Below are 27,511 nucleotides of genomic sequence, written 5' to 3' on the forward strand. Positions count from 1 at the left end.
TGTCTGTGCTTAGGACTGTGTCAGTGCTAAAAAAAAAAACCATGAACTTATGAGTGAGTCAATGAATTAATACACTCTTGGCAAAGTCCATGACTTTGTGGCCCGTTATAAATCATTGTGTTTAAGCTGAAGTTCTTGTTTAGTTTAGGACATAGATATCTATACATAGTCCATATATCTACATATATATGTCTACATCCACGTATATGACTGATTTGGGGGAAAAGCTATATCTATAAAAAATACTATTATGTTAATGGGTCTTCAATAGGTACACAATAATGGAAAAAAGTATATGTATATTTATAAATATCCAATAATGGGAATGCATACACATATATATATGTATGAATATACATTTTTCTATTATTGGGTATAGATATCTATTAATAGATAAGTGTATATCTATGTACCAATCTTGTTGGCAAAGGGTGTTTTCATACATACTATCTCATGTAGTCCCCACAAGAGAAAGCAACCCACAGGAAAGATAACAATAATGTCAGCTCAGCAGAGTCACAGAACATAACTGACTTTACAACTAGGCAAAGTTTATAAGGATAGAGTCTTAACATCAAACCAGGTCCCCGAATTTGTGTCCATCATTTTCCCCATTATTGCTCATGCTGTCCAAAATCCTTCGCATCATCACGGAAGGCTTCATGCTTAGGTTTACTGTCTAAAGCAGAAGCAATTAGGAAAATGTCCTATGTGTTGGGGACATTATCTTTTTCCTTCCATAAATGAATTAATGGAGCATGAAATAATTTTAAGAGAAGCTAAGTTTTATTACCAGGCAGAGTAAAAGTAATCACTACGAAATATTGTGAAGATAAGCAGGTCCTGCACATTAACTCAGCTAATCAATACAACAATGTTACATGGAGATTATCTGTTCCATTTTACAGAAGCAGAAATGGAGGCAAACATTAAAATTCACACCTAAGGTCACAGGCAAGTTAAACCCAAGCAATGTGATTTTAGAATCCCTGTTCATTGTTACAACATTCTATGATGTCATCTGATCTTTGCATTGCCAATTTAAACCCATCTTTCTTCAATCCAACTTTAAATACCCAGAACTTTAAGTATTGTCAATTTCAAGCCAACATTCTCCAACCCAACTTTAAATACAAGTCTTATACCCTCCTCCTCGTCCCCTGCAACTTGAAACTCTCCGGGAAAGATAACCTACTGGACTTGGGAAATGAGGAGTATTTAGAAACAAATGCCTCGTGCTGGGCACAGCTCCTATATTTTATCAAAATCATGGAAGTATAAGAATAGAAATAAACAAAAGCCTTCATTCTTCCCCTTTCAACCATGCCTAGGGCATAAAAAGCTCCTATACTTTACAGAGCTGCGTTCCAATTTTTGCTGTTCTTAAAACATTTTTTTTACGTTATTACTTCCCAATTGACTCACAGTAACGCAGACACAGGGACTGCTGGAGATCGTGACCTTAAACAATTAAAGATGTTTGCACCTACTGCAGCATGTTTGGTGCGAAGGGTACCTAGAGAGTCCTAAAAAAGCAAACAGAAAGAAGATTTGCTGTGAGCGTCTGGTGCGGTGGCACCGTGCGCCATGCCCACCTGCTCTATCTGAAGGGTAGCCGGAATCTCTCCGTTACAGATGGTTAGCACAGGGATTAGCTGCCCTTTGCTTGAGGTTGTAGCTGCGGACATGATTTCTGTAGCTATGGGACCAACTCCGGAGATCTATTGGCTGCTGGCTTTGTAAATTTCATTCAGTTTGGTCCAATGGCAGGAGAGCGCCAGAGGCTGCCGGACCTCTCTCCCCCTAGCTCTTCTTTTCTTGCAGAGACATTATTCTCTCATCTCTATCTCTCAGCACAGAGCTCTTATTCAGCCACTAGCTCGGCCCTTCCTGCTTCAACTGTAATCCTTGTTCTGCCCAGGGACACACTACTGACAGCAGAAACAATGAATTTCCTCCAACCAGGCAATGTTGGTGGTTCTTGCATTCCTCTGGGTGAGCGAATCTAGTTGGAGGGTTCCAGAAGGGGAAGGCGCCTGGCTTTCAATACATTCTCCTGAATCATGCCTCGTTTCGGGTTCCCTAGACAAATCTGGATGTGTAAAAAGAACTCTTAACGGCGATGCAGGTCTTCCACAGCTAAGGTAGGTGCAGTGTTAAGATGTGTCTCTCGCATATTATTATTCTTATTTTTAAAAGCCGTTTAAACAATTCGACTAGCAGTGGCTCTGCAGCAAAGGAAGGAAAGCCTCACTGGGGATATTTGAGCTTCACTTTATCTGATATTTATTTTTTCCTTTTATGATGATGATTATTATTGGAAAATTTGGACAGGACTCTTTCCCATCTGTCTAGCTCCATTTCTTAGGTGTGGATGGGAATGTGGACATCCATGTGCGGCTTCTACATGCAATCTCTCCATAGGAACATTTGGATTTATTTTCACTTAAAAATAAAAATCCAGACCACCGTTGTTTGGAAGCATTTTTCTACAATCAGCTATTTGAACGGCTCTGGGGCCGTGTGAGATGTTTTCAAAAAGTAGCGAGGCCTTCCATACAAATTAACAGAAGATTGTGGCGGGGAAAGGAGGGGGAAAATACACACACGCACACAGACACACACAGACACACACACACAAACACACACACACACACACAGAGAAAAGGAGCAAAGCGCCAGGACTGGAGATGGTGAAAGCAAGAAGACTTCTGCAAACTGTGAGCATGGAAGGCTTTTATTCTCTTTTCTCTCCACCCCAAAGCTCCGTCTTTAAGGAAACTACAACCGCCTGGGGTGCTTATTATGGGAAGCTGGGGTTTGGGGGGTAGGGGGGGGGGTGGCTGGTGCCATTAGCCAGAGAGAAAAAGGGAGAAACACCTTGGTTGGGGTTGCATTAAGATTTTTTTTCCCCTCCTTCATCTCCTGGCCTAGAATAAGATAAGGCTTGGGGGATGCAAGAAATAATCCAAGTGATTGATTAGACCGGGCTGGGTAACGATTGGGGCGCGCTGGAAACCCCGCGTGAAGATGAAATGACTGCAGCTCCGCGCTGCTCCTCCAAACCCGGAAGCGGGCTCCAAGCACCCCTTCCCCGTTTGTGGGGCTTAGGAGGCGCGTGGGAGGGGTGAGGTAAGCCGCACAAATGGGGCAGAGCTGGTGGTTTTGCTTCTTCGGAAGATTTTGAGTGTGGCCTGGACCTTTTGATACGGGTGCAGGGCGGTTTGCAGTTGCCACCCTGTGCACCGTCTCTGAACTGCCCGCTGTTCCGGAGGAGCAGAAAAGTTGGAAGCCGAGAGGACAGGCTCCCGGAGCCCTGGTCTGGTTATCAGTGGATCCGGAGCCCTGGTCGGTGCTCACCTAGAACACCCTTTCTCCGAGTGGGGGTTGGGAGGAGTGTTAAGCCTGTCGGGCACTGGGTCTGCCATCACTAAGGCAGGGATGGAGGAGGGGTCTGAGGAATCTGTTGCAATAGGCGCACCACCCCCACAGCCCTAGAAATGGCAACCACCACCCGCTCCTTCCACGTATCCCATCCTATCTCAAGACTCTCTGCTGTCCCGGGCAGATTTCATCTGGTCTCTTCTCCAGCCCCTACCCACCTCCCAATTCCCGCGCAGCTCGGCTGCGTTCTTTCCCTCTCTCCTGGGCGGAACTGATGGCGAAGATCCGCCAACCGCGCAGTCGGAGGCAGGAGAGACTGTGGCCGGTGAGCTAGAGGCTGCTAGACAAAGCAGGGAGAGAGGGAACTTCATCCCAGTCCCCTCCCCACTGCCGCGGCTGGGGCAAGCCAACCCGCGCCTGCAACGTCTTGGCTTGATTTGCAGATGTGCGGCCGGGATGGCGTGGGGAGATGGAGGTAGGTGCCACTGGGCTGCAGATGATTCGTGGGTTGGGGGCTTGCTGTGGGAGGAGAGGCTCAGGTCCCAGCCGGCGCCCTCCTCTCTGCGGTGACTCTCTCCGCCTATGGTTTTCCAGGAGGCGGGTCTACCACTGGACACTCATCCTTCAGTTGGTCTCCTGGACGCCCCGTCCTCCTCCTGCTCCCCAGCCTGACCTGGCTCTTTTGCCCCTGGGATAACCGGTAGGCTGGGGTCCCTCAGCTGGGGTCTCCTGGGTGGAGCCGGGAGCTTTGCGCCTCGGGTATCTGGGCCCTGTGACCCTCGCAAATCTGGGTCCAGGCGTCCATTCTGGAGCTTAGTCGCCGCCAGACACAGCGCCCTTTCTAGCCGGAGCAGTGGGGGCGGAAGCGGGGGATGGGGGATCAGGCCAACCCTTGCTCCCCTTGAGGCCTGACCAGGACCACCCTAGGAACGGATGTCTCGCTCGGAAAACCAGGTGCGCCCGGAGGATGTCCTCCGCATCATACTCCTCCCCTTCCTCAGATGGCTTTCTCTTTTCTTTCCTTTTCTTTCATTCCCTCCCTGCTCCCTTCCCCCTCCCTCCTTTCCCCTTCCTCCCTCCCCCTTCCCCCCTCCTCTCTCTCTCTCTTTCTTTCTTTTTCTTTTCTTTCTTTCTTTCTTTCTTTCTTTTTTTTTTTTGTACCGAGGATTTCCTTTAATCTGGCTTCTTCCACACCTCTACCGCATGTGTGGGCCTCTTTTCACGTATGCACGGCTACTATCTTGGGATGGAGGGGAAGCCGGTGTAGGAGGCAGCGTGAAAGGGTACTAGGAGGTGGCGGCGGGGTTTTGGCCTGGGCGATGCCCCGGTGCTTGCAGCCCGCTTGGACGCTGGGATCCCGCGTCACGAATTCAGCCCAGGGCTTGGGCGAGTCTGCCTGGAGCGAGGACGGAGGATCCCAATCTACCCTTTGGATCCAACTTAAGAAATTTGGGATGGGGATTGGGTAGGGTTTTGAAATTAAAGGGTGATGTCCTTGAGAGCTGAATCCACGGGGTGGTAGTATGGCTTATTTTTATTTTTATTTTTATTTTAAAATTATTTTTAATTATTTTTTATTTTTTATTTTATTTTATTTATTTTATTTTCTATTGTTCGTTTTCTTTTTGTGGGGAGTGGGGGCCTTTTTTTTATTTTTATTTTTATTTTTTTTTCTGTGTACTCCAATCTTGTGCTTTTTGAAGGCATCTGTGGCCCGTAGGGTTTACATACGCGTTGCATTATGTTTTCTTAAAAGGGGGGTGGTGTGCATGAGCTTCCATTTCAGAATCAGTCATTCCTGTGATGTGAGGGAGGCAAAAGCAAAAAAAGGAAAAAGCAAAATAAGAAGTTGAGGGAGACTTCTTTATTCCCACGAAGCGGAATTGCCGGTTTGTGTGGTCCTTCTGGGAGGACAACATAGAAGTGCTTGTTTCAGAAATCCTGGGTAGCTTTTTCCTTCTCCAACTAGAAATTAAATGGCCAGGGTGCAAACACCTACCTGACTTTCATGAAAACAAGGAGGCAGAAACTCCAAGAGACTTGCTTGGTTTCAATGAACGCACTGAGCCTTTTTCTAGAGGATGACAGAGCTGGGAGAAATCAGATCGCAAAGAAGTCTGCAGTTTTGTGAGGGCAGATTTGGAGAGTGGAGAATTATTTCATACCTTTAGTTGGCAGTGGAGAAGATGTTAGCAGTAATCCATTAAATCCTCAGCATAGATTTTCCTGTGGAAATAAGCAAAATGTTAGGGGTTGGGAGGATGGCTATATAGGAATTTCATGGAGACCTCTGCAAGGATGTGTTTTCTCAGATTATAAATTCAGTGTTTTATTACTCAATGCAATGAATGCAGTCTACAGATACATGCATTCTATATTTCTCTGTGTGTGTGTATACATGTAATACATATACACACATATACATGGCCTTTTTAAAGAGTGTCTTTGACATGTAAAAACATAATCAAGGCTATTGTAGGAAGTGGAAAATTTCCTCATCAGTTTTAAATCAGTGGATTAAAATGGGAGGCTTGATTTTGTGTGTGTGTGTGTGACACTGGAATGATAATTGCATTTTGATAATAATGCCTGTGCTTGGATACCATTTTAAAGATGCTTTGATGTTTTCTTCTCCGGCGAAAGAATTTTTCTTTTCTTTGTGTTCTATTTAAATAAACTAATGCCTCATATACAGTAGGCCCTAAAACTAGTAACTTAGCTGATTTTTACCCAAACCTAAGAATATAACAGATACCTGATAAGGCACTGGTAGCTGCATAAGGTAGATAATGAAGTTATCTCGATGCTGTAAAATTTGCAAGGAGACTTGAAGGAATTTGAAAGTAATTCCTTTCAAATTACTGGAATGTAGACTAATGGTAAGCATATAGATTTTTTTTTTTAATTTGTGAATTTGGCTTTTTCATTTTTGTGTGTGTAGTAATTTGTGGAAAGCTTATAGTCTCTCCATAAAGTTGGAAGTCTTTTTTTTTTTTTTTTTTTTTTTTTTTGAGACGGAGTCTCGCTCTGTCGCCCAGGCTGGAGTGCAGTCGCGCGATCTCAGCTCACTGCAAGCTCCGCCTCCGGGGTTCACGCCATTCTCCTGCCTCAGCCTCCCGAGTAGCTGGGACTACAGGCGCCCACAACCGCGCCCGGCTAATTTTTTGTATTTTTAGTAGAGACGGGGTTTCACCGTGGTCTCGATCTCCTGACCTTGTGATCCGCCCGCCTCGAAGTTGGAAGTCTTGACACAGTCACACCAGAAAATTGTTTTCACAAGTGCAGGGGTCTCTTTAAAATCTCTATGGAATATTGTGCTTTTATTTCTGCACAACAAAAAATGTTCTAACAAAAGTAAACCTTCAAGTACATGACAGAATGGCCTTTGTTTTACATTCTTTCATTTCAATTGGTACTCCACACTTCAAACATTTCATAAAACTTTGAATATTGTCAATAATTCAACTTGTTGAGCGAATATTGCATTCAAATGACATAGCAATATAAAAATATTTTAAGTCCTTTAGCGTCCTCCTTCTGAAGATAGGCTTTTGTGGTGAAAATATACATAAATTCCAAATATGGTTAGAGCCAGTCTTAGGATGTGAATGTCAAGTTTAATGGACACAATTTTAGTTTATAAACCAGAATGTATTCTTTCTGTACTGCTTTCTGACTTTTAACAATAAGTATTTTATTCTCAAAGGGGAAAAATATGTTTAGTTTAGCTCAAATCCATTGCCTTTTTTTTTTTTTTTTTTTTTTTTTTTTTTTTTTTTGGTCTGAGTACTGTACTTTTTCAGAGGAGACTTCACCTCCTACTTAATTATGTGAATGGATATTCAGACAGACTGTGCCTCTATTTTTCAAACCCCTGAGTTACCACTTTTAAGTCAAAGTTACAGCTTTTGCCCAGTCATTTAGAGGAAGTGAGAATGGGAATTGAAGCCCAGGCAAATGAGGCAATTAGGTCATCTGCTGTGCCCTCTACTACCATTCAGTTAACAAATGTTTTCCAGTTTCATCATTTTTCTCTAAACAACTTACGTCTGGACTTTGAAAGTCTCCACTGTTCTTTATTAAGTGAATGGCAGTGTAGGAAGCCTCTTCTCATTTTTCTTGGGGCAGAGTAGCACAAATGAATAAGCAAGAAAGAAGGTGATACCTCCTAGCAGTTTGTCATTGTGACATTTATAGGCTTTGAAAAAATGTATAGATGAAAAGGCTTTCTCTCTGCAGGTGGTTACATTAAACAAAAAATAAGTAAATAAAGAGCTCATAAAATCATTATAGGAGTGGAAGGTTGTTGGTGAAAAATAGTCCATCTACCTTGGGCTGAGATTTCAAACTTTAGACATTTCATGTTGAGTTCATGTGTCCCTGATGTATGCAAAACCCCTCCATATACCACATCTTCCTAAGGGCAGTGCTTTCTAAGTACCCAGAAATGGTACCCGATGGAGAGCAGGCCTAACCCCAATAACATTTTAAAAACTCTATATATAGAGAGAGAGTATATATATATATATAATGTTATATATATATATATAATGTATATATATATAACTATCTATAGAGTAAGATCTGTACCTTACTACATGTAATATGCATAGTAATATATACTATAATAAGGTCTGTGTTTATAAAGGAAAGAAGTTTAAATGACTTGCAGTTCAGTATGGCTGGAGAGGCCTCAAGAAACCTACAATTATGGAGGAAGGAGAAGCAAACACATCCTTCACAGGATGGCAGGAAGGAAATGAATGAGAACTCAGTGAAGGGGAGAGCCCCCTATAAAACCATCAGATCTTGTGAGAACTTACTATCATGAGAATAGCATCGGGGGAGCTGGCGCTATGATTAAATTATCTCCCACCAGGTCCCTCCCATGACAAATGGGGATTATGGGAGCTGCAATTCAAGATGAGGTTTGGGTGGGGGACACAGTCAAATCACATCATAAGGTTTTATTTATTTAAGACAGGAAAAGAGTAATCCTCCATAATTTAGAAACAAGATGAAGTACAATGAACATATATAGTCTCATTAGTTGAAGAATACATTTCAAAGAGAGAAATGTTCACTTCATTATAGTGCTAATGAAGTGATCTAGGCTTTCACTGTTCTCTGGAAATGTGGAGAAGTGACTCAGGATTTTGTTTGGGTTGTTTTATTTAAAATATGTATTATATAAAGAAATCATGGTTTGTCAAAGTATCAGAATGCTATTTTTGGCTTGCAGTGGGACTTTCTTAGATCCACCTGTTAATATCACTGATCATTTTAGTTTTAAGAGTCCAGTACCTGATTGGATGACTGAGGTTACTAAAAGTGTTATTGGTACTGATAAAAGGGCTATGGTGAATTGCAGTTTGTTTCTGCAGAGTGTGGAAAAGGCCTCCTTGGTTCTGTGATGATGGCTGTGGTGAAGTTGCATGTGGTGCCACTTTCCGTGTTTAGTATTTCAACACCACCAATATGTGGCTCTGCAGTATGGTACGGGCAAGTCCAAGAACTCAGTGAGGCATGTCATATGATTCCAATGGTCAGTTAGAGCTGTTCAACATAGAACTGTGGTCTCAGAAGCATGGGAGATGGGGAGTAGAAGAAAACTCGTTGCAACTGAGTGCCTTTAACTTGTTCCAACCCTCACTACTCTCTGTGACTATAACTCTGTGAATGGGTTAGGTGGGGAAACTCAAAAAAGTAAATGCATGTTTTCACAAACAAATTATGTCATTGTTAACTGTTTTCCTAAGTGAGACAATATGCCCTCATGCCCTGAAGCTACATGGTAAGAATGGCAGTGTGTATGAGTGGGTGTATACATATACATGTGTGCAAATATATATACACACACATATATATGTGCTTACATATCTATCTATCTATCTATCTAGCTAGCTAGCTATCTGAAGGGAAAATATGATTTTCCATTAGTTATTTATTTTCCTTTTCTTATCCCCATCATTCACCAAACCTATGTTATATTAAACAGTCCATAACACCTGGCCTGGACAATAGAGTGACACCACAACTCCACAAAGAAACAAAAGTTAAAAACAAATTAGCTGGCATGATGGCAAGTACCTGTAGTTTCAACTGAGGTGGGAGGATCACTTGAGCATATGACTTCATGGCTGCAGAGAGCCATGATTACACCACTGTACTCCAGCCTGAGAGACACAGCAAGACCCTATCTCTAAAAATATATATATATAAATAAAACATAAAAAAATAAAAATAGAAAATGTACAATGAAAGATGTAAAGTTACCTATGATGGGCCTAGGCGTAGTCTTCATTAAGGAGTGAATACATTCATTAAAGTGAGACGTAAGGAGTAGAAAGTATGTGTTTAGGGATAGGTGCACATTTTTTCTAGGTCTCCTGGGAGCATTTTTTTCTAATTTGAGTGCTGATTCCCAAAAAGGTACTATCACCTATGCTTGTGGTGAAACTGTCTATATGTGTGACAAAATGGACTCTGTCGTGTCCATCAATATGTGCAATATTGTATTTTTTTGTGGAGAAATTGACAACTTTTACAGTGATCAAACTGGGCACCCTTTACTAAGCCTTAACTCAACCCTTTCATCTGACTTTGTAAAAGATTCTCACCTTTATTTCTCTCGGTGCCCAAAGGCTTGGCTGAGACTGTTCCCATTGAAACCTTATGGAAATGTTGGTAGAGCATTGTAACAGCCGAGCTTCAGAAACCCCGCATTGATTTTCAATAAATATGAGGGAATTTGAAGTCACAAATGTTGAGAACCTCATTATAGTCTCTTTATGATCTTGGGTCCCTTTCTTCCTGCAGACTTCCTTTGAACTCAAATTTAATGTGCAGCACTTATTCACACTGTACCTACTGAAAAGCACTGACAATCCCAAGCAATAACAGGCACAGAAGTGAGTGAATGCTAGATGGTTTCTCATTTAGGTTGTTCACTCACCACTATGCACCGGTTTTTTAGAAATCTACTAACACATGATGAGACTGTAGGCAGACTTATGTTTCCGAAGCATCAGTATACAGGTGTGCAGAAAGAAATGGGCTAGGTCATTTACAGCTACCAGTATAACTAAGATGGACAAAATAGTTTTATTTACAAATTATATCTACAGAGGCTTCATCATCTATATCTAGCTCCCTCTCTCACTCTCTCCCCCTATACATATATATATATATAAAATAGGATGCATATAAACATACACAGATCATACATTATTCATTTCAATTTCTACTTATAATATGTAATTTATATACAATTACATTTATGTACATTTATACAATGGTATTTGTATACAACTTATATACTTGAATAAAACCATCATCTTCAATAGCTGTTTAATATGTTTATTTCTAGATAGTTGTATTTATGTACATTTATATAATTGTAGTTATATACAGTTTATATTACTGATGAAACCTTTATCACTTACAAACTTATTTAAAAAAATACAATTTATCTAGACATACAATGTATTATATAAATATAAATTATATATTAATATATAGCATATTTAATAAGTTGTAAAATATAATACAAATGTGTTTTGTATACTTATAATTTATTATATATTGAGTATAATTCATGTAAATATAATTTTATGTTATATAATTTATTATATATTATATAATAAATAGTTTATATATTATTATGCATATATACCTATTATATATAAGATATAGTAAAATCCATCAAAGTCTATAATAAAATATGTGTATATTTATGTTCTGTATATATATTGTTCTTCCTCTTTATGTATTAAAATACATGCAAACTTTATATATGTGTGCAAACTATATACATAGTTTGCAAACTATATATGTAGTATATTGCAAATTATATATATAGACATACATTTTCCAAAAGAAACTCTGTTATAGGTGGTGAGTGAACCTCCAGGCTGATTCACAGGAGCTATGGTTACTACGGTTGGTGGTCCATGGAAACTACAACTTTACTTTCAAGTGGAGCAAAAGAGCTATACATGACTGCAATATGATGGCCAGCACATCATGACACTGTGAAACCAGAGGACTCGACCTTTAGTGTGTGTTGTGAACCAGTCAGGAAATTCATTTTAGTGGGAGTATGTGTCAAGCCATCTGTCCTCCCACTGAGATGGATGAGCAACAATCGCTTATAGATCATAGGACTCAGAAACTATCTAAGGTTGTGTGGAAGTCATGGCAAATTGTCAATGTCCTCAGTGTGCTCGGGGTGGGAGGTGGTGATGGCACTGGATCTATGCTTAGCTTTTGTGCCTCTGTGGGACAGATTATGTTGGCAAAATCACTTCTGTGGTCTTGCTCAAGATGAAAAATCAATATGGAAGGCTTAGGGGTTTAGTGCTTTAGTGATGGCAAGAAAGCAATTCAGTGACTAAGATCGATTTATCCTTTTGTGCAAAATAGCTTTTTAACCAGCAGGAGCTAGCTCTTAATGTAGAGTTACCTAGTATGTTCTTTCATTTGTCACTTTTATTGAGCATCTACTATATGCCAGATATAGGCCAGAAAGCAAATTCAGTGCTGCTAATAGAAAGGTAAAATAGGCTTTTCCTTGTACTCTCAAAAAATCCTGCCTATGTGGGGACGTTCATAAGAACATTGTTAAGATTTTTAGTTCATGTATGGATGACTTTCTCTCATTTTTCTGGTGTACATTATATTTTTTATTTCATGCTCATCCCTCTCTCTTTCCCTTCCTTCTTCACTTCCCTTCTTTCCTTACTTCCCTCCTTCCTTCCTTTTCTCTATTTTCCTTCTTTGTTTCCCTCCCTCCCTCCCTCCCTCCCGCTCTTCTTTCCTTGTTTCCATCCTTTCTTTCTTCTTCTCTCTTTCCTTTATGCTATTTGGATGAGTGATAAAATCTCGGGGGTCCTTAAAATATTAAAGGGAAAATGAAGATAATTCTATTAAAAACAGATCAAATAGGAAAGAGTAGTGAAAAGAAAGTATCCTGGAATGACAAATAAGCATGTCCTTTACAATTTAATAGAATTTTCATATGCCATATTTTTATAGCTGATTATACTTTAAAACTTTGTCAAGCCCTATGTTTATAAAACCTTAGTTTTCATTTGACTAAATTATATTGATGAATGCACACATAAAACAGATTACCTTGATTCAAAAACATTCAAACATCAGTGATCCCCCCCCTTTTTTTTTAACATATGGTAGTGGAAAAAGCTTCATTAATTTATGGCTATTTCCTACATACTTTTTAAAATCCATAAGCAACAGTCAGATATTTCAGCATTTTTAAGGCACGAACAGTACCTTGAATTCTAATATATTTTAGTCTAAAATATCTGGTAACGTAACAAGTAATTGCTTCAAACTCTACTACCCCTCATATAATTTGCTTTTTGAACAATTTAATGTCTTTTAGAGTCATGAGAGAAGCTTTAAAATAGACAACATCACTCATATTATTGAGCTAGGATTGCTTAAAGATGGAGCATAGATTACATTGTCTCAGAGGCAAACATTTTATGAAGATTCTTTTTTTTTTTTTTTTTGACTTTATATTTTTGGATACATGTGCAGAATGTGCAGGCCTGTGACAGAGGTATACATGTGCCATGGTGGTTTCTGCAGCTATTAACCTGTCATCTAGGTTTTAAGCCACACACGCATTATGTATTTGTCCTAGAGCTTTTCCTTCCACTTTCTCCCACCCAGCAACAGGCCTGGTGTGTGATATTCCCCTCCCTGTGTCCATGTGTTCCCATTGTTCAAATTGGACTTATGAGTGAGAACACATGGTTTTGGTTTTCTGTTTCTGCACATTTCCTCTATCTGTCTATAATTGATGGTCATTTGGTTTGGTTCCAGGTCTTTGCTATTGTAAATAGTGCTGCAGTAACCATACATGTATATGTGTCTTTATAGTAGAATGACTTATAGTCCTTTGGGTATATACACAGTAATTGGATGGCTGAGTCAAATGGTATTTCTGGTTCTAGATCCCTGAGGAATCTCCACACTGTCTTCTGCAATGGCTGAACTGATTCGTAGCCAATAAACATATGAAAAAAAGCTCATCATCACTGGTCATTAGAGAAATGCAAATCATTCTTTAAAAAGTGTAAGAATTCCCAAATCAGGTATTCTATCTTGAAGAGCCTCCCCGGTCCAATATTTCTGGAAAATCTCATGTATCTTTTCCTTCTCTTGAATTTTACCCTGAAGACAGACACATTATGGCCTTAAAGTCTCCTGCACTAATGGACTTAGCAGATGTGACAAATGATATAACGTTTGTTCTTTGTAATGAGTTTTAATCAAATTAACCACCTAACAGTATTGAGAATACTGCTGTTGACACAGAGCAGAAAGAAGTGCTAACAGGGTATGAAGTATCTTCAAATTACCAAAATAATTTGGAGAAATGAACTTGTTGATTTTTTTCTAATTTTACTTACGTATTCCAAACTTCTTGAGTGCCAAGAGGTGGGGTACAAAGACAATGAAATTGTTTATCTTTCCTATATTAACCATAGGCTAATATTATTTTGTACTTCTGGTCTTACGTTTGAGAACAAATAAGTTTTATCTTAATATTTTATTTCGTGTGTGTGTGTTTAATCTATCATGTCCTGTGTCAAAAGTTAAGAAAAACAATAGCTTGATTCAGTCTTCATATATTACTCTTAAAGAGTTAAGGGCAAATTCATCAAAGCTACATGGCCCAAATATTAGGAGTTCGGTTCATGTTCAAATTCTCAGAGGGTGATTATGTAGTTCGATTTTAACTTCTTCCACAGACAGACTACTATAGTTGATGAGCAAGGAGATGAAAATATTTGATAAACATCATGGAGTTGATATGATTCTTGAGGGAGGGGAGAAGGCTGCCTGTCTTAAGTAATGCTTTTGAGGATAGGTTTGTCCTAGCCTTGAGGTAGCAGGCTTGCTCTGTTGACTGAAGAAGTCTTAACATGCATGTCCGTATTGCAAATTTATCCACATGCCAAGTGTATGCTGTGGGAAGAAATGAATACTGTAGATCACCTTACAGAGAATTATGTGGAACAGATAGACTTAGTGCATCAGAACCAATGAGATGTAGACAAGTGATTTCGAAAATAATAACAGCAACAAAAACAAATATAAATAAACCACAATCAAAACCCTTCCATTCGGGTTTCTAGTTGCCTGTTACCACAGAGGGTTCTGGTAACAAGCGAAAGTGTAACCCAGTAGGAAGGTCAAGACAAGGCTCTTCATGCTGTATAAAGCAGTAGCAAACAGTAATGATGACCCAGGGAGAAAGGGTAGCAAGTTACATGGAAGTTAAATATCAGGGAGAAAGTGTAACAGTTAAATAGAAGTTAAATACCAGTTACTTGTGCAGAGACTGAAAAGATAAAGCAGACACAGGAATAGTAGTAGTAGAAAGAGGGGAAAACCTGAATTTGTTGCAGCTTGAAACTAACCAGCCCACCCTAGTGAGGGCATTGATATGGGAAAAACACTACCTCAGAAAAAAATCTGACAACCTAGGTAGAGATCAAATGATACCATATTCTGAGAATGGAATAATAATTCACACACGGCTTCACACAAAATTTGTGTGACAATGGTTATTTACTCTGATTCAGTCTGCCATGAAAATTTTACCAGTAAAATAACTTTCCAGGATTTATTTGATATCCCAGTTGATAAGCCTACCTTAAATGAATAACCAGAATATGACAATTAAAAATTGAGGTAAAATTACACAAATAGTTATGTGTCCAGATATTTCACAATCAAATGTATTTGGTCATTTGATCTAGTCAGATCACAATAATAAAAAATTCTTTCTTTATTTTATCTTGATATTATATATACATCTTGATATTATATATACATTTAATTTATCTTATTTATATAATTTATTATATATACATTTAATTTATCTTGATATTATATATACATATGTAAATTATAACCATATATTTGCATATGTAAGTTACACAGCAATTTACACATAGGTACATACATAGCTCACTTTTTGTTGGGGAACACATTTTCCTGAAAGTTTTTAAAAGTATAGTTATTCTACCTGTAATGCCATAACAATATTGGTAAAAAGTTCAAATGTGGCTGGGTGGGGTGCCTCATTCCTGTAAAAATATAAATAAATAAATAAAAATAAGCCAGGTGTGGGTGGTACCTGTCTGTAGTCCCTGCTCCTCAGGAGGCTGAGGTATAAGGAGCACTTGAGGAGTTTGTTGGGAGTTTGAGGCTGCAGTGAGCTATTACCTCCCTACTGCATTGCAGCCTGGGCAACAGACTGACACCCTGTCTCTTAAAAAGAATTCAAATGCATCATTTATGTGGACAGAATGTGGTGTCATTCTGTTTCTGAATTATTCCAGGGTATGCATTTACCTTTTCTCTCTTGACTTTAAATATATCTTATGCAAAAACAAACAAAAACTAAATAGAGAAAGAGTTTGCAAAACTATATTTAAAGGTAAACCATACTCCCTCACCCCTGACTCCACAAAGCTACTGTTTTATGTAGAGAAACCACAGATGGTGCAGCCCCAAATCTGGAGCATTGTCAGGTACCTTGGGGTATTTTGGAGTGAAAGGCTGAGTCTCAAAGGCATTTGGTCACATTTGGGTAGGCATCCTGATTGGCTAGTGAAGAAACAGCTGTCCATGCAGTGGTCAGTTTCAGTCTTTAATCGAAGGGAATTTATCCAGCAGTGTGTGTTTCTGAAGATGCTTATAGCAAGTTATGTTCAGTGAAGCCAGCTGCATCATGATTTATCTGTTACTCAGTCTCTGCTGCATAATAAAAAAATGTCTGTTTTGAAAATGAAATCATGCACTTCTCTTTATTTTGTCCATTTGATTTTCTTCTAATTTGGTAAGCTTGTCATGAATTAGCATAAGCAGATATGTTAAAAATTGATCCATCCAGGACATCCTTGCTAGTCCTGACTCACCACAGCAGGTCAGAATGGAAGAGAGGTGCTTCTGTTTCCTCCTACCTTCCTTCCCCATCCCAGCTCACATCTGAAATCCTTGCAACACCTATCTGAGGAAAAAAAAAAATGCTCTGTTCAAACTAAAAAGAATGGCCCAGTACGATCGTTCGTGTCCATAATCTTAGCACTTTGAGAAGTCAAGGCAGGTGGATCACTTGAGGTCAGGTATTCAGGCAGTGATGCTCTCTCTCTACTAAAAATACACAAATTAGCCAGGTGTGATGGCATGTGCCTGTAGTCCCATCTACTTGGGAGGTTGAGGCAAGAGAATTGCTTGAAACTGGGAGGTGGAGGATACAGTGGGCTGATATCATGCCACTGGACTGCAGCCTAAGTGACAGAGCAAGTCTCTATCTCAAAAAAGAAAAAAAAAAAGAAAAGAAAAGTGTTCAAGTATATACTTTCCACGTCATTCAGCTATTTCACACTTCACTGGGATTGTGAAGTAAAATGGAGTGCTATTGTTACCTTGTTATCCACTTTCAATTTGGAAAGGTAAAAATGTCCTTCAGTGGCTATTAAACTTCCTGCTTTGAATTTTAGCGTGCAGTTTGTTGGAATATTCCTGATGATATTGGAAAATAGAATCACAGATTGTTAGGACATGAATGTACTTGAGCAATCATTTGTATTCCCTCATGTACACAAGGAAATTGAGTCACAGAAAGTTTCAGTGATTTATCCCCATACTTTTAAATACTGAAATATTCTTGATATGAAATGAAATACCTCCAATTTTTAACATATTCACTTACGCCAATTCATGACAAGCTTACCAAATTAGAAGAAACATCAAATGGGCAAAATAAAGCCAAGTGCATGATTTCATTTTCAAAACAGATTTTTTTTTATTATATAGCAGAGACTGAATAACAAATCATTTTGATGAAAGGAACCAGGAGAGAAAGTAGGAAAAGACATGTCCCAGGTTAAAAGCTGCACTTGGTGGTAACTCATTTTGTTTTATGAGTTATGATGAATGCATCTTAGCTGTTTCTAACCCCACTCCCATTCTCTATTTTTATTTGGAAGTTAGAACACAGAATTTCCCCCCTTTTTTTTTATTTTTGAAGTGTTAATTAATTGCATTTGTTTAATGCATCTTGCTGTGTCTCAGGTATTGTTACGAAGGGATAAGACTTTTTTTTTCAGGTATGATTCCTTTGTTTCCTTACAGGGCTTTGTCAGTGATGTGATGGGAACTTTACTTTTTTTATTTTTTCTTTTGAAGAGACCTTCTCACCAGGTTGCACAGGTTGGTATCAAACTCCTGGGCTCAAGGGATCCTTCTGACTGACCTCTCGAAACATTGGGATTACAGGTGTGAGCCACTGCACTTGGTTCTATCTTTCTGCAAAAAACTAGCAATTCAAATTCTCCCTCCATCTGTGTCTAGACCAGGGAGATATAATCAAGAGAAAAGAGACATCTGCCTTCATTAGATTAAGAGTCAAAAGGGCCTACAGGTAAAAAAGCTCCAGGACTCTCCTGGGTGAGCCTGTGCATTGAAATCTTCAGCTTGATAGAGACACAGAAGGCAAAATAGGAAGTTGGATTTGCCCTATTTTCTTAGCTTCCTCTAGTCTGTGACAATTTCTTGGTCTTTCCTTGTTTTTCATGACTTTAATAGTTTTGTGGTATTAATATTATGGAGAATGTCCACCAACTAGGGTCTGTCTGATGTTTTAGACAGGGATATGTGTTTTGGGGAGGATATCTGCAGAGATGAATCAATCATTTATATCAGTATGGGCACATGGATATTTTGGACACGCTTTAGGCTTTAATTCAATACTACATTACTGTGACTTACTCTACTTTATATTTTTGTGGCAATGATGAGACACTAAAAAGTCTATTCACTTGAATAGCAAGTAAATGAGAGGACTCAACGGTAAATGACTCTTAAACAAAACCTCAACCCTGCTGTTTATGGATGCTCAGTTTGCAAAAACACCTTCTTCCATCAGGAAACCTCAGTGGACAGGCAAACATTACAGTGCCCTTGAATATGTTGCATTGCTTTAATCTATGACCTTCCTATGCAGTAAGTAAAAACACCTATACCACAACTTAAGAACACGGCAGAGGTCATTACTCCACAACTCATCGTACTGTCTTTTGATAAAGGGTATAAAGTTGAAGGAACATGTTACAAACCAGAAGGCTTCCAGGGGACCCCATTGATCAGGCTAGATGTTGCAGTCCCTGTATAAATGGCTATGTGCATCATTTCACAACCATCAATATTTCAAAAGGTGATATATCCTCCTAACGTTATGATATGTTTTAACATAAAATTTTAATATGTATATAGGCAGTTATTGTTTAAGGATTGCTTAAGAAGCACTATTTTTAAAACAATTTCATGTAACTGGATTTATTCTCTGAATAAAGAATATAAGCAAATCGTAACCATTCAAGGAGACTTTTTAAGGCAGGATGGTTTTTCTTATGGTTAAGGAATGAGGAGTAGTATAGGAAAGAAATATAGAAACTTTGAAAAACATGTAAAATTGGATCATCATGCCATAGACAAGTACTTAATAGTAAATAACTTGTATAACATGATCCTGGGATTTTCTGAATATTTTAAACACAGACAATAGTTCTCTATCTACATCTACGTGTTTATCTGCATTTATATCTGTGAATGTATATACATATATATTTGCATGTATGTAACATCTTTGCCTATATGGTATCTGTACCAGTATTAGAGTCTACAGCTAGAGCATATCAGTAACTGTATCTATATCCTATTGTACCTTTTCTTATCTATATCTTAATCATATATATTTTTGTGTCTGTGTACAAATTACTGATATTCATATTACATATCTATGTCTAGATCAATCTATATTTCTATACCATTTGGAACTTACATTTCATACAATATTATAACATAACCCATTTCAGGATTATTAAAAATCTTTATAAGCATTTTTTTCATGATTAAGTTTCTCAAAAGATTATACTTTAACATATGAAGTTCTTTGTATATTTTTTGACTTTTAGGTTATTTTAATGCTTTTGCTCCTCTAATCCTCTAAGGTATTTTTCTTTTTTTTTTTTTTTTTTTTTTTTTTTGCTTCACACTCCTCTCTCCTGTAACTTATTTTCAAACTCTTCCTTGTAAATTGTGCATTCCTCACCCTGGTGGCATTATTTATTTTCTTTTGTTTGCTTGAAAAAACACTCTGCATTGGTCGGAACACATTTTCCCTCTTGTATCCTTTCTGTAAACATTTATATTGACTTGAAATCTTATGGAATACTTTACCACAGAAAATTTCTGGTGTATGCAGCCTCAGCTGGTGATACCCAGGGAAACAGGGTTTGGGATGGACCTGCAGCAATCTCCAGAAGAACTGGTGCAGAGGGGACTGTTAGAAGGAGAACTAACAAACAGAAAGGAATAGCACATCCACTTGGAGGCCCCATCCGAAGGTCACAACATCAAAAAAACAAAGGTAGATAAATCCATGAAGATGGAGAGAAACCAGTGTAAAAAGGCTGAAAATTCAAAAAACCAGATTGCCTCTTCTCCTCCAAAGAATCACAACTCCTCACAAGCAAGGGAACAAAACTGGATGGAGAATGAGTTTGACGAATTGACAGAAGTAGGCTTCAGAAGTAATAACAAATTCCTCTGAGCTAAAGAAGCGTGTTCTAACCCAATGCCAGAAAGCTAAGAACCTTGAAAAAAGGTTAGATCAATTTCTAACTAGAATAACCAGATTAGAGAAGAACATAAATGACCTGATGGAGCTGAAAAACACAGCATGAGAACTTCATGAATCATACACAAATAACAATAGCTGAATCGATCAAGTGGCAGAAAGTATATTAGAGATTGAAGATCAATTCAATGAAATAAAGTGAGAACACAAGATTAGAGAAAAAAGAATGAAAAAGAATGAACAAAGCCTCCAAGAAATATGGGACTTTGTGAAAAGACCAAATTTAAGTTTGGTGTACCTGAAAGTGATGGGGAGAATGGAACCAAGTTGAAAAACACTCTTTGGGATGTTATCAAGGAGCACTTCCCCAACCTAGCAAGGCCAGCCAACATTCAAATTCAGGACATACACATAACATCACAAAGATACTTCTCAGGTAGGGCAACTCCAAGACACATAATGATCAGATTCACCAAGGTTGAAATGAAGGAAAAAAAATGTTAAGGGCCGCTAGAATGAAGGGTCATGTTACCCCCAAAGGGAAGCCTACGAGACTAATAGCAGAACTCTCTGCAGAAACCCTACAAGCCAGAAGAGAATGGGAGCCAATATTCGACATTCTTAGAGAAAAGAATTTTCAACCCAGAATTTCATATCCAGTCAAACTAAGTTTCATAAGTGAAGGAGAAACAAAATCCTTTACAGACAAACAAATGCTGAGCGATTTTGTAAACTCCAGGCCTGCCTTACAGGAGCTCCTGAAGGAAGCACTAAACTTGGAAAGGAACAAGCAGTACTAGTCACTGCAAAAACATACCAAATTGTAAAGAACATCAACACTATGAAGAAACTGCATCAACTAATGTGCAAAATAACCAGCTAGCATCATAATAAGGGGATCAAATTCATACATAATAATATTAACCTTAAATGTAAGTGGACTAAAGGCTCCAGTCAAAAGGCACAGACTAGCAAAGAGGATAAAGTGTCAACACCCATTGCTGTGCTCTATTCAGGGGACCCATCTCATGTGCAAAGACACACATAGGCTCAAAAGAAAGGGATGGAGGAATATTTATCAAGCAAATGGAAAGCAAAAAAAAAAAAAAAAAAAAAAAAAAAAAAAGCAGGAGTTGCAATTCTAGTCTCTGATAAAACCGACTTTAAATCAACAAAGATCTAGAGACAAGGGCATTACACAATGGTAAAAGGAACAACGCATGAAGAAGAGCTATACTTAGGATAGTATCCTAAGTATATATGCACCCAGTACAGGAGCACCTAGATTCATAAAACAATTTCGTAGAGACCTACAATGAGACTTAGAATCCCACACAGTAATGGTGGGAGACTTTAACATCCCATTGTCAATGTTAGCCAGAACAATGAGACAGAAAATTAGCAAGGATATTCAGGACTTGAACTCCACTCTGGATCAAGTGGGCCTAATAGACACGTACAGAACTCTACACCCCAAATCAACAGAATATACATTCCTGTCAGCACTTCATCTCAATTATTCTAAAACTGACCACATAATTGGAACTAAAACACTCCAAATGCAAATGAATGGAAGTCATAACAAACAGTCTCTCAGACCACAGTGCAATCAAATTAGAACTCTGGATTATAAATCATTCTACTATAAAGACACATGCACACATCTATTTATTACAGCACTATTCACAATAGCAAAGACTTGGAATCAACCCAAATGCCCATCAATGATAGACTGGATAAAGAAAATGTGGCACATATACACCGTGGAATACTATGCAGCCATAAAAAGGATGAGGTCATGTCCTTTGTAGGCACATAGATGAAGCTGGAAGCTATTAAGTTCTTAGCAAACTAACAAAGGAACAGAAAACCAAACACCACATGTTCCCACTCATCATTGGGAGTTGAACTATGAGAACACATGGTCACAGGGTGGGGAACATCAGAGACCGGGGCCTGTGGTGGGGGTGGAGGGCAAGGGGTGGGTTACTATTAAGAGAAATATATAATCTAGATGATGGACTAATGGGTCCAGCAAACCACAATATCATGTCTATACCTGTGTAACAAGCCTGCACGTTCTACACATGTACCCCAGAATATAGAGTATATATAAAAAAAAGATCTTTCAGTACATTGCTCTAAAATATAGGAACCATTTTATTTTATTTAGCTGCAGAATATTTTCTATGCCTAAAATTGTCAACAATAATTCCTCTATATCGTCCACTATCCAATTATAAATGTCAAAATGATATTTTCACAATTTACTAACTCACACAAGGTCTATGCACTGCAATCAGTTACTTTGTCTTTTACATTTCTTTTAACTGATAGAGATTTCGTATCCCTTCATGGACATTCTTGTTGAAAAAACTGCTCTTTTTACTCTACATGGGAGTGGGTTTTAGAATTGAAAAATGTAGTTGTCAAGTTATTTTAGAAGGAAAGTGAGTATTTTCCATAATGCACAGTCTTAGGTTACTAACTCCTTAGGAGCAAATGCTGTGTGACTTGGTAGTGATCTACCAGGAAGGAAGGCTGCTGGGTAAATTTGGCCAGCTTGTATGACAGCTCTCTGGACTCAGTATATCTCAGTTTTATCTGCTTTTAACAGTGTTTTATTCTGAAAACAGGTTCTGACTCTGTTGCCCACTCTGGAATGCTGTGATGCAATCATAGCTCGAAGCAGCCTTGAACTTCTGGGCTCTAGCAATCTTCCCACATCAGCCTTATATTATCTAGTACCTGGCAGAGATACAGATCTGATGAGAAACAAAGATAAAGGGGTGTCAGAAGGTAGCTTTTTGTTGCATCATCACACACACACATGTGCACACACACACGTGTACTCATACACACATGCGTACACACACACAAATAACCAGCTTCCATTTTTTCCTCTTTAACAATCCACAGTTAGCTAAAATTATCAGTTCTATTGAACTCCATGTTGCATATGATATTTTGAATGCTAGAGACTAAAGAGAGGCCGGAGAGGGACGATCACTTGAGACCGGGAGTTAAAGACGAGCTTGGGCATCATAGTGAGACCTCGTTTTTACAAAAAAAAAAAAAAAAAAAAAAAGAAAGAAAGAAAAAATAATCAGTCATGTGTGGTGCCTGACTCCTGTAATTCTAGCTATTTGGAAGGCTGAGACAGGAGGATGGCTTGAGCCCAGGAGTTGGATGCTGCAGTGAGCTCTGATAGTGTCACTGCACTCCAGCCTGGGTGACAGATCCTATCTCTAAAAAACAAGAAGATGTCTAAAGAAAAACTAATCTAATCCATACAGTTATAAATAGCTGGCTATTGTACTTATGCTAGTGTAAATATGCTAATTTTAAGGTGTGTCAGTGTAACTGTGAGTGTGTGTGTATGCATGATATAAATCCAGACTTCTAAACAAGTGTCAGGGATGATGAACTATTAGTAGTAGAAGATCATTAGAATCTGTTACACAGGGTGCACTAGAGAATTTTGCAAATGATTAATTCTGTATAATTTAAAATGTTACTTGCTTCAAGCAGATATTTTGCAAGGGTGCGTGTCTCTTACAAAACAAGATTTACTAATATTGATGCTGTTGACACTGAGGCTGGATAATGCTTTGTTGTAGTTGACTGTCCTGTGCTTTGTATGATGCTGAATGGTATTGCTGGAATTTAGTTTCTAGGTGCTCGTAGTACACACATCCCTGTGTTTTAAAAATATATAAATTTAATGGGCACAAATGTCATTTTGTTACATGGATATATTGCATAGTGAAGAAATCTGAGTTTTTAGTGTAACCACCGCCCAGATAACATACACTGTATCGGTTAGGTAATTTCCCAAGCCTCACCATCCTACCACCCTTCCACCCTGCCATCCTTTTGATTCTCCAGTGTCTGTTATTCTACTCTCTGTGTCCATGTGTACACACTATTTAGCTCGCACTTTTGAATGAGGATGTGTGTTGTTTTACTTTCTGTTTACAAGTTGTTTCACTGAAGATAATGGCCTTCCTGCAAAAGACATGGTTTTGTTCTTTTTATGACTGAATAATATTTCAATATGCATATATACCACATTTTCTTTATTCATTTATCTATTGATAGATGCCTAGTTGGATTCCATATGTTTGCTTTTGTGAATAGTGGTGTGTTAAACAGGTATCCTTTTGACACAGCAATTTCTTTTTATTTGGATAGATATCCAGCAGTGGAACTGCTGTGTAAGATGGCAGTTCTATTTTTAGTTCTTTGAGGAATTTCCACACTTTTTTTCATAAAACTTATACTAATTTACATTCCCATCAACAGTGTATAATGATTCTCTTTTCTCTGCATCCCCCCTAGTCTTTTTTTTTTTTTTTTTTTTTTTTTTTGAGTTTGACATCCACAAATGTTTCCTGACATTTTCAGATATCCCTGGAGAGTAAAATCCATCCCAGTTAAAAAGCTCTGTTATGAAAGGAGTTGTACTTATTCCAAGTTTTACATGGGGAATTTCATTAGTTTTGGGACTCTAGTAGCTGTGACATGTATGCTGGGCAGGAATAGATAAGATAAACTGAGCAAAGTGTGCAGTGAGAGATAGTAAGCACATTATTTTGGAAGATGTTTTTCATAACCATAGTGGACTTTATGAATTCTATCAATTGTAATGATAATTGGGTTGATGTTTGGGGACCGTCAATATAATGCAGTTTATCTGAAAGGAAGTGGCATTGATTTCTATAAGTGAGAACTTATGAGAAAACAAAGACAGAAAATAAAGAAAATCTTCAATATGCATCTTACAGAAAAAAGTACAGAAGGAAATTCAGCTATTTTATCTAAAATTGGGCAAAATCATGTTCCAAATGAAAGCTCAGTAGATAGGAGGACAGTATTTGAACATTTGATGTGAAGAATGAGATTTACTCTTCCACAGATATGAACACACTGATGAGAGTTGGTGGTTATTAGAACTTATTAATATCAGTTGGAACACCAGAAATGTGCTGCACAGAAAATTAAATTTAAGACTCATTGAAAATGGTATTATATCTTCTGAACAATTACATTGATTAAAATTAGATTATCCGACAAAATAAAAAATTTTAATATTCTGTGAGTGAATGAGATGAATTTATGTGGAAAGTGTATTTCTTAAAAATCTATTATTAACTTCAGAGACTCAGAATTAATGTCACCAACCGTGAAGAATGCAATATAACCTTTGCCATCAATAACCCCATAATAGGTTGTTTTGTATTATCGTTTTTAATTTTGATAATAAATGGGTACTTTTTACACCTTTTAGAATAAAAGAATATATGCAAAACAGTTATTTTTATTCCAATGTTAATAAAATAGCAATAAGCCTCATTTCATTTGAAGTGCCAACTTCCACTCCATATGAAATTTCTAAAAGTCTGGGAGATACACATCAACTAGTTAAAAATATTTTAATTCTATAAAATTGTGTAATGCAGTGAATCCTGTTCTTTTCCCATGCACATTTATTTAATATTTATATTTAATACAAGGGATCTGTATTATTGTCACTAAACCACTTGTAAACCTAAGTGTTTTACTTCTCCTTAGGTATACTTTTAAAAATTTGGTTACATTTTGGAAATGTTGATGCCATGTCTAAAATATTCCAATTAAGTAATGGGGTGGGTTTACAATAAATTTTTGCTCTATAAGGAAATAGGTCAATAAATTAGGCTCCAGCCAATTACAGGAGAAAATGAAAAGTTATGTATTATCGCACACAGTGTTTGAGGTATGTATGCAGACTGCCTCCAAACACAGTTTGGTTGTAGTTGTGCTCCACATTTTTGGTGGATGCAGTTTTGAACATGTGCAGAGAGAATATATTCTGACCTCATTCATCAATGTGATACAAACGCGTAGAAATGGCAGGGTCATTTTCTTTTGTATGATGATAAAATGACTGATTGAAGTAAATGCATCCAGCCATACATCCAAAGGTTGCATTTTCTCAATTCCCAATTCTAAGTGTGTGTGTGTGTGTGTGTGTGTGTGTGTGTGTGTGTGTGTGTGTGTGTTTCAGAGAGAGACAGAGAGAGAGAGAGAGAGAGAGAGAGAGAGAGAGAGAGAATCTTGTACATTTTTCTTGTTCTACTTTGCCCTAGGCTTCACATTTTAGTGATTGAAACTAAAATACTTTGATTCTCACTCTAATTTTACAAATAAAATCTGGTTTACTGTTAAGGATTTAACTGTGTTACTGATTGAATTGCGTTCCCCAGAAAAATATATTGAAATTCTAATGCCCAGCATCTCAGAATGTGATGTTATTTTGAAATAAGTTATTTGCAGATATAATTATAATGAGGTGATTAAGGGGGCCCCCATTCCATGTAACTGGTGTCTTAATCACTGTGTGAAAACAGAGACACTCATTAGGTGAAGATGGCCATCTGATGATGGAAGCAGAGGTTGGCATGATGCAACTACAAAAAGGGAATGCCAAGGATTGCTGACAACCCCCTGAATTTAGAAGAGGGAGGAAAGCATCCTCACCAAGAACCCTCAGGGGGAACATGGCCAACAGCTTGATTTTGGACTTCTAGACTCCAGAACTTTGAGAGAATATATTCCCATTTCCTGGGATATAAAGCTTGTGACTCTTTTTGATAGCAACTCTAGGAAACTCATACAGCAAGACACAATAAAAATTCTTTATTAAAATTCGTTTTTTCATTTAAAAATGTTTGATTGACAAAGACTGTATATAAGGGAAATGTCTAATGTAATGACTGGATATATGGATACCTTGCATAACGATGATTGCAATCGAATTAATAAACACCTCGCTCATTGACTATGTGACACATAACGGATAGACCTAAAGTTATGCAGCCGGCTTGGGACAGAGCTGGGTTTGAATGGCACATTCCTCACCCAGCCACACGTATCTTCCATAATCACTTTCACATGGTTCTGAGGATTTTAGAGATTCCACTGCTCCAAGTCACTACATCAACATATTTTGGAGTGAGGGTCCCATATTTCATTGCAGACATCTGAAGATCAACAGTGAAGATTCTCTTCCCTCAATTTTAAAATGAGTGAGTTGGAGCAATCTCCAGGCCTTTCTCAGGTGTGTGATTTGAGATCAATGATCATTGTAATTAAGACTCTTGACTTCAATACTGCTTATTTTAAATCATGATTAGGGATACAAAATGATCTGTGAGTTTTCTAAACAAAATTTATTATGACCTCCTGAAGTGTTGGATATGAATTCTCAAGAGGGGCTTTGCTAGTAGAAATGGTGTAATTTAAAACCCATCCACAAGCATTTACACAATCAAAGACATATAGATCCTCTGAAGTTGGTTGGTTTCCTATAAGCACAGTGTGTTATTTATGGTAAACAGTTGAAATTGCACTGAAGTTAAACTTGGTTGTGGAGAGTACAGTTCATTGTATTCAATT

The 27,511-nt window shown here is 38.1% G+C and overlaps 1 protein-coding gene across 10 annotated transcripts in view; it reads left to right on the top strand.

Annotated features, from left to right (window-relative positions):
• Positions 1–1,791: 1,791 nt before the first annotated feature.
• Positions 1,792–27,511, top strand: part of LOC141409544 (neuroligin-4, X-linked-like) — a 322,452-nt gene continuing 296,732 nt past the window's right edge. For 2 of the 10 annotated variants that reach the window (XM_074030586.1, XM_074030595.1), the window contains exons 1-2: positions 2,706–2,720; positions 3,979–4,084. The gene's annotated coding sequence lies outside the window, so the exon portion shown is untranslated. Of the gene's footprint in view, positions 2,145–2,579; positions 2,721–3,588; positions 3,860–3,924; positions 4,339–27,511 lie in introns of those variants that run through there. The other 8 variants (XM_074030593.1, XM_074030596.1, XM_074030585.1 and 5 more) reach the window with 6 other exon arrangements.

The sequence above is a fragment of the Macaca fascicularis genome, chromosome Y, assembly GCF_037993035.2.
Source record: "Macaca fascicularis isolate 582-1 chromosome Y, T2T-MFA8v1.1".
In the NCBI taxonomy this organism is placed as follows: Eukaryota; Metazoa; Chordata; class Mammalia; order Primates; family Cercopithecidae; genus Macaca; species Macaca fascicularis.